Source organism: Triticum dicoccoides, chromosome 2B (assembly GCF_002162155.2).
Source record: "Triticum dicoccoides isolate Atlit2015 ecotype Zavitan chromosome 2B, WEW_v2.0, whole genome shotgun sequence".
NCBI lineage: Eukaryota > Viridiplantae > Streptophyta > Magnoliopsida > Poales > Poaceae > Triticum > Triticum dicoccoides.
In genome coordinates, this window is record NC_041383.1 from 176,660,907 (window position 1) to 176,671,529 (window position 10,623).

Genomic DNA, 10,623 nt, shown 5'->3' on the forward strand with positions numbered 1-10,623 from the left:
GTGGGTCATCGTGGGCCGGGTCTATGTTGGTTGGCTATAACTAAAAGAAATTATGGGCACATGCCAATAAAAGAGAATATGCCGGTTTGGTTTTGATGAAAAAATGTTGGCAAATGAGCGCTAAAATAATTAAAGAGAATATACCCTGGTAATGTAAGGGCTACCTGGTTATGCACTGATTGTGCTAATGAAACATGATTCATTGCAATTAGTAATCTATCCGATTACACCGTCGTAGAAGAGAGTGTTCAAAGAAACTATGTCTCGAAGGTCACCGTGCAGCCACAAAGTGAGGAGGCAACCACAACCTCGGAGGCGGATCCAGAGAAAAAAAAGACATGAGTTTGGTGGTGGCTGCCATTCCAACCAACCCCACCACTATCCAGATCTCGTCGGCCAAACATGACCCACGAGAATAGCGCAACTCCTCGCTCTGTCGCCCCACCGCCGCAGAGACCGTTTTGACGGACACATCACACTACTGGAATCAGGATCTTTGCTGTCAGTTATCTCTTTGCCGTCTGCTAGCTGATGGCAAAGAAGGACTTTGCCATCAGCTTACAGAAAGCGGACGACAAAGAACGAGCGGACGACAAAGATTGTGTTTGCCATCATCCTACTCTTTGCTGTCTGCTAACTGACGGTAAAGTTGCTTTGTCGTCCGCTAGAGGACGACAAAGAGGGAGGGTGTCCCACAAACAAGAACCACCTAACGGCCATCTTCTTTGCCGTCCGCTAGCAAACGACAAAGCTTCTTTACCGTCTGCTAGCGGACAGCAAAGAGAATACACAAACTAACGGCCGTTTCCCCTCGGCCCTGCCCCACTATCTACCCTCTTTGCCGTCTGCTAGCAGACGGCAAAGAAATTAAACCTAAACAAAAAACGGCAGTTTCCCCGCGCCCCACCCCTCTCTCTCTCCCTCACCTCACCCGCGCCACCCCCGTGCTCGCTGTCCCCGTGCCCGCCGCCCCCGCTGCCGACCCCCACCGCCCCCGATGCCCCCGATCCCCACCTGTTGGGGAGCACAGTAATTTCAAAAAATTTCCTACGATCACGCAAGATCTATCTCTAGGTGATGCATAGCAATGAGAGGGGGGAGTGTTTTTTACGTACCCTCATAGACCGAAAGCGGGAGCGTTATGACAATGCGGTTGATGTAGTCGTACGTCTTCACGATCTGACCGATCCTAGCACCAAAGGTAAGACACCTTCGCGATCTGCACACATTCAGCTCGGTGACGTCCCACAAACTCTAGATCCAACTAAGGTCGAGGGAGAGTTTTGTCAGCACGATGGCGTGGTGACGGTTGATACGTCTCCAACGTATCTATAATTTTTGATTGCTCCATGCTACTTTATGTACTGTTTTGGACTATAATGGGCTTTATTTTCCACTTTTATATTATTTTTTGGGACTAACCTATTAACCGGAGGCCCAGCCCAGAATTGCTGTTTTTTTGCCTTTTTCAGTATTTCGAAGAAACAGAATATCAAACGGAGTCCAAACGGAATGAAACCTTCGGGAACGTGATTTACTCATTAGATAAGACCCAGGAGACTTGTACCCTCCATCAAGAAAGCTACGAGGCGGGCACGAGGGTGGAGGGCGCGCCCCCTGCCTCGTGGGCCCCTCGAAGCTCCACCGACGTACTCCTTCCTCCTATATATACCTACGTACCCCCGTACGATCAGAACAGGAGCCAAAAACCTAATTCCACTGCCGCAACCTTCTGCATCCACGAGATCCCATCTTGGGGCCTGTTCCGGAGCTCCGCCGGAGGAGGCATCCACCATGGAGGGATTCTACATCAACACCATAGCCCCTCCGATGAAGTGTGTGTAGTTTAATTCAGACCTTCGGGTCCATAGCTAGTAGCTCGATGGCTTCTTCTCTCTTTTTGGATGTCAATACAATGTTCTCCCCCACTCTCGTGGAGATCTATTCAATGTAATATTCTTTTTGCGGTGTGTTTGTTGAGATCGATGAATTGTGGGTTTATGATCCAGTATTATCTATGGAAAATATTTGATTCTTCTCTGAATTCTTTTATGTATGATTGAGTTATCTTTGCAAGTCTCTTCGAATTATCCGTTTGGTTTGGCCAACTAGATTGGTAGTTCTTGCAATGGGAGAAGTGCATGGCATTGGGTTCAATGTTGGGGTGTCCTTACTCAGTGACAGAAAGAGTTGCAAGGCACGTATTGTATTGTTGCCATTGAGGATAACAAGATGGGTTTTTTATCATATTGCATGAATTTATCCCTCTACATCATGTCATCTTGCTTAAAGCGTTACTCTGTTTTAAACTTAATACTCTAGATGATGCTGGATAGCGGTCGATGAGTGGAGTAATAGTAGTAGATGCAGAATCGTTTCGATCTACTTGTCACGGACGTGATGCCTATATACATGATCATTGCCTAGATATACTCATAACTATGCTCAATTCTGTCAATTGCTCAACAGTAATTTGTTCACCCACCGTAGAATACTTATGCTCTTGAGAGAAGCCACTAGTGAAACCTATGGCCCCCGGGTCTATTCTTATCATATCAATCCATATCACTTTATTTACTTGCTTTGTTTATACTTTACCTTTACTTTTTACTTTGCATCTATCTATCAAAAATACCAAAAATATTATCTCTATCAGATCTCACTCTCGTAAGTGACCGTGAAGGGATTGACAACCCCTAAGCGTTGGTTGCGAGTTGCTATCGTGTTGTGCAGGTATGAGGGACTTGCGCGTGACCTCCTACTGGATTGATACCTTGGTTCTCAAAAACTGAGGGAAATACTTACGCTACTGTGCTGCATCATCCTCTCCTCTTCGGGGAAAACCAACGCAAGCTCGAGACGTAGCAAGAAGAATTTCTGGCGCCGTTGCCGGGGAGGCTTACGCAAAAGTCAACATACCAAGTACCCATCGCAATCCCTATCTCTCGCATTACATTATTTGCCATTTGCCTCTCGTTTTCCTCTCCCCCACTTCACCCTTGCCGTTTTATTTTCCCTCTCTTTCCCAATCTCCTCCTCTCTTTCCGTTGCCTTTTTCCCGTCCTTTTGTTTGCTCGTGTGTTAGTTTGCTTGCTTGTCATCATGACTAGTCTTATATCTTCTCCATTATCTCCTGAGAATGAAGTGCTAAATTTTAAACAAAGGGAGGGAGAAAATCTAAAAGATGCTTGGTATAGAATTTGCAATGCTCAAAATAGATCTACCAGGAAGCAATCTACTTCAGTTCTTCTTCACAATTTTTATGTAGGTGCTAATCCTTGGTATAGATATATCCTTGATACCATTACCGGAGGGAATTTCTTGGGTAGCCATACTTTTGATTCCTATAATGCTTTAATAGATTTATTTGGCTCACCTCCTCTTTTGGTTAATGGAACTATGTTAACTTTGGAGCATGTTATGCAAAGGCTTGAAATTATTGAAAACAAAGTTGCTACCATTGAATCCATTGAAAATCTAGATAAAAAGATTCATAATCAAATTACTCAATATGTATCTAAGGTAGGAATGACTTTGAAAAATATTAAGGAGAAGGAACCCATGGTTAATGAAAAAATAAATCTCGACTCTACTCGTATCGATAAACTTGAGGGTATCATTACCAATTTGGGAACCTCTTTTTCTTCCAGTAAGAATACTCCTAGTCCTCATACTAAAATTGCCAAGCTTATGTATGTTCCTAAAAATAAGGTTGAATAATCTAGTAAGGAAAATGCGGATTTTAAATCTATAAGTATTCATCCCGATCTTTTTACTATCATTAAGGAACCATTTGCTACGAATGAATTTTTCGATCTTATGCCTAAAGGTTTGATAATTTCTAGAAAGAAAAAAAATTCTAAGGGAGGTAGATGCCTCATTGAAGAATTGCCTACCAAAGATGGCAACACCTAGATCTATCTTTGCTTTTATGCCTAGCTAGGGGCGTTAAACGATAGCGCTTGTTGGGAGGCAACCCAATTTTATTTTGTGTTTTTTGTTTTTTCTTCTGTTTAGCAATAAATAATCCATCTACCTTCTGTTTGGATGTGGTTTTATGTTTTAATTAGTGTTTGTGCCAAGTAGGACCTATAGGATAACCTACGATGATAGATGATTTGATTCTGCTGAAAAACAGAAACTTAAGCGCTCACGAAATTAGCTGCCAATTTTTACTGGAGAGTGCTTTTGTGTTTATTATTTTTGGTGCTGATCAATAAACAAATTTTCCAGGACTTAATATTTTGGTAGAATTTTTAGAGTTCCAGAAGTTTGGGTTAGTTACAGATTACTACAGACTGTTCTGTTTTTGACAGATTCTGTTTTTCGTGTGTTGTTTGCTTATTTTGATGAATCTATGGCTAGTAAATTAGTTTATAAACCATAGAGAAGTTGGAATACAGTAGTTTAACACCAATATAAATAAAGAATGAGTTCATTACAGTACCTTGAAGTAGTCTTTTGTTTTCTTTCTCTAACGGAGCTCACGAGATTTCTGTTGAGTTTTGTGTTGTGAAGTTTTCAAGTTTTGGGTGAATTCTTTTGATGGATTATGGAACAAGGAGTGGCAACAGCCTAAGCTTGGGGATGCCCATGGCACCCCCAAGATAATCCAAGGACACCAAAAAGTCAAAGCTTGGGGATGCCCCGGAAGGCATCCCCTCTTTCGTCCACTTCCATCGGTAATTTACTTGGAGCTATATTTTTATTCACCAACATGATATGTGTTTTGCTTGGAGCGTCTTGTATTATTTGTGTATTTGCTTGTTAGTTTACCACAATCATCTTTGCTGTACACACCTTTTGAGAGAGCCATACATGAATTTAAATTTGTTAGAATACTCTATGTGCTTCACTTATATCTTTTGAGCTTGATAGTTTTGCTCATAGTGCTTCACTTATATCTTTTGAGCGTGATAATTTTTCCTCTAGTGCTTCACTTAGATCTTTTAGAGCACGGTGATGGATTAGTTTTAAAGAAACTTGAACTCTCATGCTTCACTTAGATTATTTTGAGAGTCTTTAATAGCATGGTAATTTGCTTAATGTTAATATACTTGGTGTTCAAGATATGTGAAATTTCTTTTGAGTGCGTTGAATACGAAGATAAGTTTGATGCTTGATAATTGTTTTGAGATATGAAGGTGATAATATTAGAGTCATGCTAGTTGAGTAGTTGTGAATTTAAGGAATACTTGTGTTGAAGTTTGTGATTCCCGTAGCATGCATGTATGGTGAACCGTTATGTGATGAACTCAGAGCATGATTTATTTATTGATTGTCTTCCTTATGAGTGGCGGTCGGGGACGAGCGATGGTCTTTTCCTATCAATCTATCCCCCTAGGAGCATGCGCGTAATACTTTGCTTTGATAACTTCTAGATTTTTGCAAAAAGTATATGAGTTCTTTATGACTAATGTTGAGTCCATGGATTATACGCACTTTTTCCCATCCTTCCACCTTTGCTAGCCTCTCTAATACCGCGCACCTTTCACCGGTATCATACACCCACCATAAACCTTCCTCAAAACAGCCACCATACCTACCTATCATGGCATTTCCATAGCCATTCCGAGATATATTGCCATGCAACTTTCCACCGTTCCGTTTATTATGACACGCTCCATCATTGTCATATTGCTAGCATGATCATGTAGTTGACATCGTATTTGTGGCAAAAGCCACCTTTCATAATTCTTCCATACATGTCACTCATGTTTCATTGCATATCCCGGTACACCGCCAGAGGCATTCATATAGAGTCATATTTTGTTCTAAGTATCGAGTTGTAATTGTTGAGTTGTAAGGAAAAATAAAAGTGTGATGATCATCATTATTAGAGCATTGTCCCAAGTGAGGAAAGGATGATGGAGTCTATGATTCCCCCACAAGTCGGGATGAGACTCCGGACGAAAAAAAAGAGGCCATAAAAAAAGAAGAGAAAAGGCCCAAATAAAAAAAATAAGAGAAAAAGAGAGAAGGGACAATGCTACTATCCTTTTACCACACTTGTGATTCAAAGTAGCACCATGATCTTCATGACAGAGTGTCTCTCATTTCGTCACTTTCATATACTAGTGGGAATTTTTCATTATAGAACTTGGCTTGTATATTCCAATGATGGGCTTCCTCAAAATGCCCTAGGTCTTCGTGATCAAGCGAGTTGGATGCACACCCACTTAGTTTCTTTTGTTGAGCTTTCATATACTTATAGCTCTAGTGCATCTGTTGCATGGCAATCCCTATTCACTCACATTGATATCTATTGATGGGCATCTCCATAGCCCGTTGATACGCCTAGTTTATGTGAGACTATCTTCCCTCTTTTTGTCTTCTCCACAACCACCGTTCTATTTCACATATAGTGCTATATCCATGGCTCACGCTCATGTATTGCGTGAAGATTGAAAAAGTTTTGAAAATGTTAAAGTATGAAACAATTGCTTGGCTTGTCATCGGGGTTGTGCATGATTTAAATACTTTGTGTGGGGAAGATGGAGCATAGCGAGACTATATGATTTTGTACGGATAACTTTATTTGGCCATGTTATTTTGAGAAGACATAATTGCTTTGTTAGTATGCTTGAAGTATTATTATTTTTATGTCAATATGAACTTTTGTCTTGAATCTTTCGGATCTGAATATTCATACCATGATTAATAAGATTTACATTGAAATTATGCCAAAGTATCACTCCGCATCAAAAATTCTTTTTTTATCATTTACCTACTCGAGGACGAGCAAGAATTAAGCTTGGGGATCCTTGATACGTCTCCAACGTATCTATAATTTTTGATTCCTCCATGCTACTTTATCTACTATTTTGGACCATAATGGGCTTTATTTTCCACTTTTATATTATTTTTGGGACTAACCTATTAACCGGAGGCCCAGCCCAGAATTGTTGTTTTTTGCCTTTTTCAGTATTTCAAAGAAACATAATATCAAACGGAGTCCAAACGGAATGAAACCTTCGGGAACGTGATTTACTCATCAGATAAGACCCAGGAGACTTGGACCCTCCGTCAAGAAAGCTACGAGGCGGTCACGAGGGTGGAGGGCGCGCCCTCCCCCCTGGGCGCGCCCCCTGCCTCGTGGGCCCCTCGAAGCTCCACCGACGTACTCCTTCCTCCTATATATACCTACGTACCCCCGTACGATCAGAACAGGAGCCAAAAACCTAATTCCACCGCCGCAACCTTCTATATCCACAAGATCCCATCTTGGGGCCTATTCCGGAGCTCCGCCGGAGGGGGCATCCACCACGGAGGGCTTCTACATCAACACCATAGCCCCTCCGATGAAGTGTGAGTAGTTTACTTCAGACCTTCGGGTCCATAGCTAGTAGCTAGATGGCTTCTTCTCTCTTTTTGGATCTCAATACAATGTTCTCCCCCTCTCCCGTGGAGATCTATTCGATGTAATCTTCTTTTTGCGGTGTATTTGTTGAGACCGATGAATTGTGGGTTTATGATCCAGTATTATCTATGGAAAATATTTGATTCTTCTCTGAATTCTTTTATGTATGATTGAGTTATCTTTGCAAGTCTCTTCGAATTATTCGTTTGGTTTGGCCAACTAGATTGGTAGTTCTTGCAATGGGAGAAGTGCATGGCTTTGGGTTCAATCTTGCGGTGTCCTCACTCAGTGACAGAAAGAGTTGCAAGGCACGTATTGTATTGTTGCCATCGAGGATAACAAGATGGGGTTTTTATCATATGGCATGAATTTATCCCTCTACATCATGTCATCTTGCTTAAAGCGTTACTTTGTCTTTAACTTAATACTCTAGATGCATGCTGGATAGCGGTCGATGAGTGGAGTAATAGTAGTAGATGCAGAATCGTTTCGATCTACTTGTCACGGACGTGATGCCTATATACATGATCATTGCCTAGATATACTCATAACCATTGCTGAGGAAATCGTTAACTGGTAGCTGCTCGGTTGGCTGGCGAGTAGGGGATTAATCGGCTAATCGGCAAGTTAATCGGCCATTTGATCAATTAATCGGACGATTTTTCAGTTTATCGGCTACTCGGTGACCCTACGAGTAGGGATTAATCGGCAAGTTAACTGGTTAATCGAATGAATTCTTGAACAGGGCTCATAACTATGCTCAATTATGTCAATTGCTCAATAGTAATTTGTTCACCCACCGTAGAATACTTATGCTCTTGAGAGAAGCCACTAGTGAAACCTATGGCCCACGGGTCTATTCTTATCATATCAATCTATATCACTTTATTTACTTGCTTTGTTTATACTTTACCTTTACTTTTTACTTTGCATCTATCTATCAAAAGTACCAAAAATATTATCTCTATCAGATCTCACTCTCGTAAGTGACCGTGAAGGGATTGACAACCCCTAAGCATTGGTTGCGAGTTGCTATCGTGTTGTGCAGGTACGAGGGACTTGCGCGTGACCTCCTACTGGATTGATACCTTGGTTGTCAAAAACTGAGGGAAATACTTAGGCTACTGTGCCGCATCATCCTCTCCTCTTCGGGGAAAACCAACGCAAGCTCGAGACGTAGCAACGGTGATGATGAAGTTACCGGCGCAGGGCTTCGCCTAAGCACTATGACATTTGACCGAGGTGGAAATCTGTGGAGGGGGGCACCGCACAGGGCTAAACAATCAACTTGTGTGTCTTAGGGTGCCCCCTGCCCCCGTATATAAAGGAGGGAGGGAGGAGGAGGCCATCCAAGGGAGGAGGCGCGCCAAGGGAGGGAAATCCTACTCCAAGTAGGTTTGGCCCCCCCTTTCCTATTCCAACAAGGAGAAGGGGGAAGGAGGAGGTGGAGAGAAGGAAGGAGAGGGGGCGCCGCCCCCTCCCCTTGTCCAATTCGGACTAGGGCAAGGGGGGCACCTCCTGGCCGCCCTCTCTCTTCTCCACTAAGGCCCATGAGGCCCAATAGCTTCCCAGGGGGGAGGGGGGGTTTCGGTAACCCCCGGTACTCCGGTTTTATCCGAAACTTATCCGGAACACTTCCGGTGTCCGAATATAGTCGTCCAATATATCAATCTTTATGTCTCGACCATTTCGAGACTCCTCATCATGTCCGCGATCACATCTGGGTCTCCGAACAATCTTCGGTAGATCATGTCACATAAACTCATAATACCAATCGTCATCGAACGTTAAGCGTGCAGACCCTACGAGTTCGAGAACTATGTAGACATGACCGAGACTCACTTCCGGTCAATAACCAATAGCGGAACCTGGATGCTCATATTGGTTCCTACATATTCTAGGAAGATCTTTATCGGTCAAACCGCATAACAACATACGTTGTTCCCTTTGTCATCGGTATGTTACTTGCCCGAGATTCGATCATTGATATCTCAATACCTAGTTCAATCTCGTTACGAGCAAGTCTCTTTACTCATTCTGTAATACTTCATCCTGCAACTAACTCATTAGTTATAATGCTTGCAAGGCTTATAGTGATGAGTATTACCGAGAGGGCCCAGAGATACCTCTCCAAAACACGGAGACAAATCCTAATCTCGATCTATGCCAACCCAACAAATACCTTCGAAGACACCTCTAGAGCACCTTTATAATCACCCATTTACCTTGTGACGTTTGGTAGCACACAAAGTGTTCCTCCGGTATTCGGGAGTTGCATAATCTCATAGTCTGAGGAACTTATATAAGTCATGAAGAAAGCAGTAGCAATGAAACTGACACGATCATAATGCTAAGCTAACAGATGGGTCATGTCCATCACATCATTCTCCTAATGATGCGATCCCGTTCATCAAATGACAACACATGTCTATGGTTACGAAACATAACCATCTTTGATTAACGAACTAGTCAAGTAGAGGCATACTAGGGACTATATGTTTTGTCTATGTATTCACATATGTACTAAGTTTCCGGTTAATACAATTCTAGCATGAATAATAAACACCGCCACACCGACCACCACTGACCCCGACGCCCCCCGGCGCCTCGTCGCCCGTCATCGCTCCGCCTCCGCCACCGACCCCCACCGTCCCCGACGCCCCGACCCCCACCGCCCCCGTCACACCCGACCACCACCGCCCCCGACGCCTCGCCTCAGGTCGCCACGGCGCCTCGCTGCCCGTCGCCGCTCCGCCCCCCGCAGCTCCGGCCGCCCGGTGCCCCGACGCCTCGCCGCCAGTCGCTGCTCCACCCCTTGCCGCCCGGCGCCGCTCCGCCCCCTAGTGAGTTCCTCACTTTTTTCATTTTTTTCTTGCTTTTTTTGATTTAGATTAATTAGTTAGTTAGTTTTTTAGGTTAATTAGTTAGTCATTTTACCCTACTCTACATAGGTTAATTAGTTAGTTAATTGTTTTTTGTTAATTACTTAGTTAGTTAGTTAGCTAGTTAATTAGATTTTGGTTAATTAGATTTTAGTTGATTTTAGGTTAGTTAGGTTAGTTAGTATGTAGTCATAAAAATGAGACTTGGGTTAATTAGAATTTAGTTGATTTTAGGTTAGTAGATTTTAGGTTAGTTAGGTTAGTTCTAGGTTAGTTAGGTTAGTTCGGTTAGTTGCTAGGTTAGTTTGTAGGTTTGTTCTTGGAAAAATTATTAGGAGAAGAAAAGAGGAAGACGAAGAGGAGGGTGAGGAGGAGAATAAT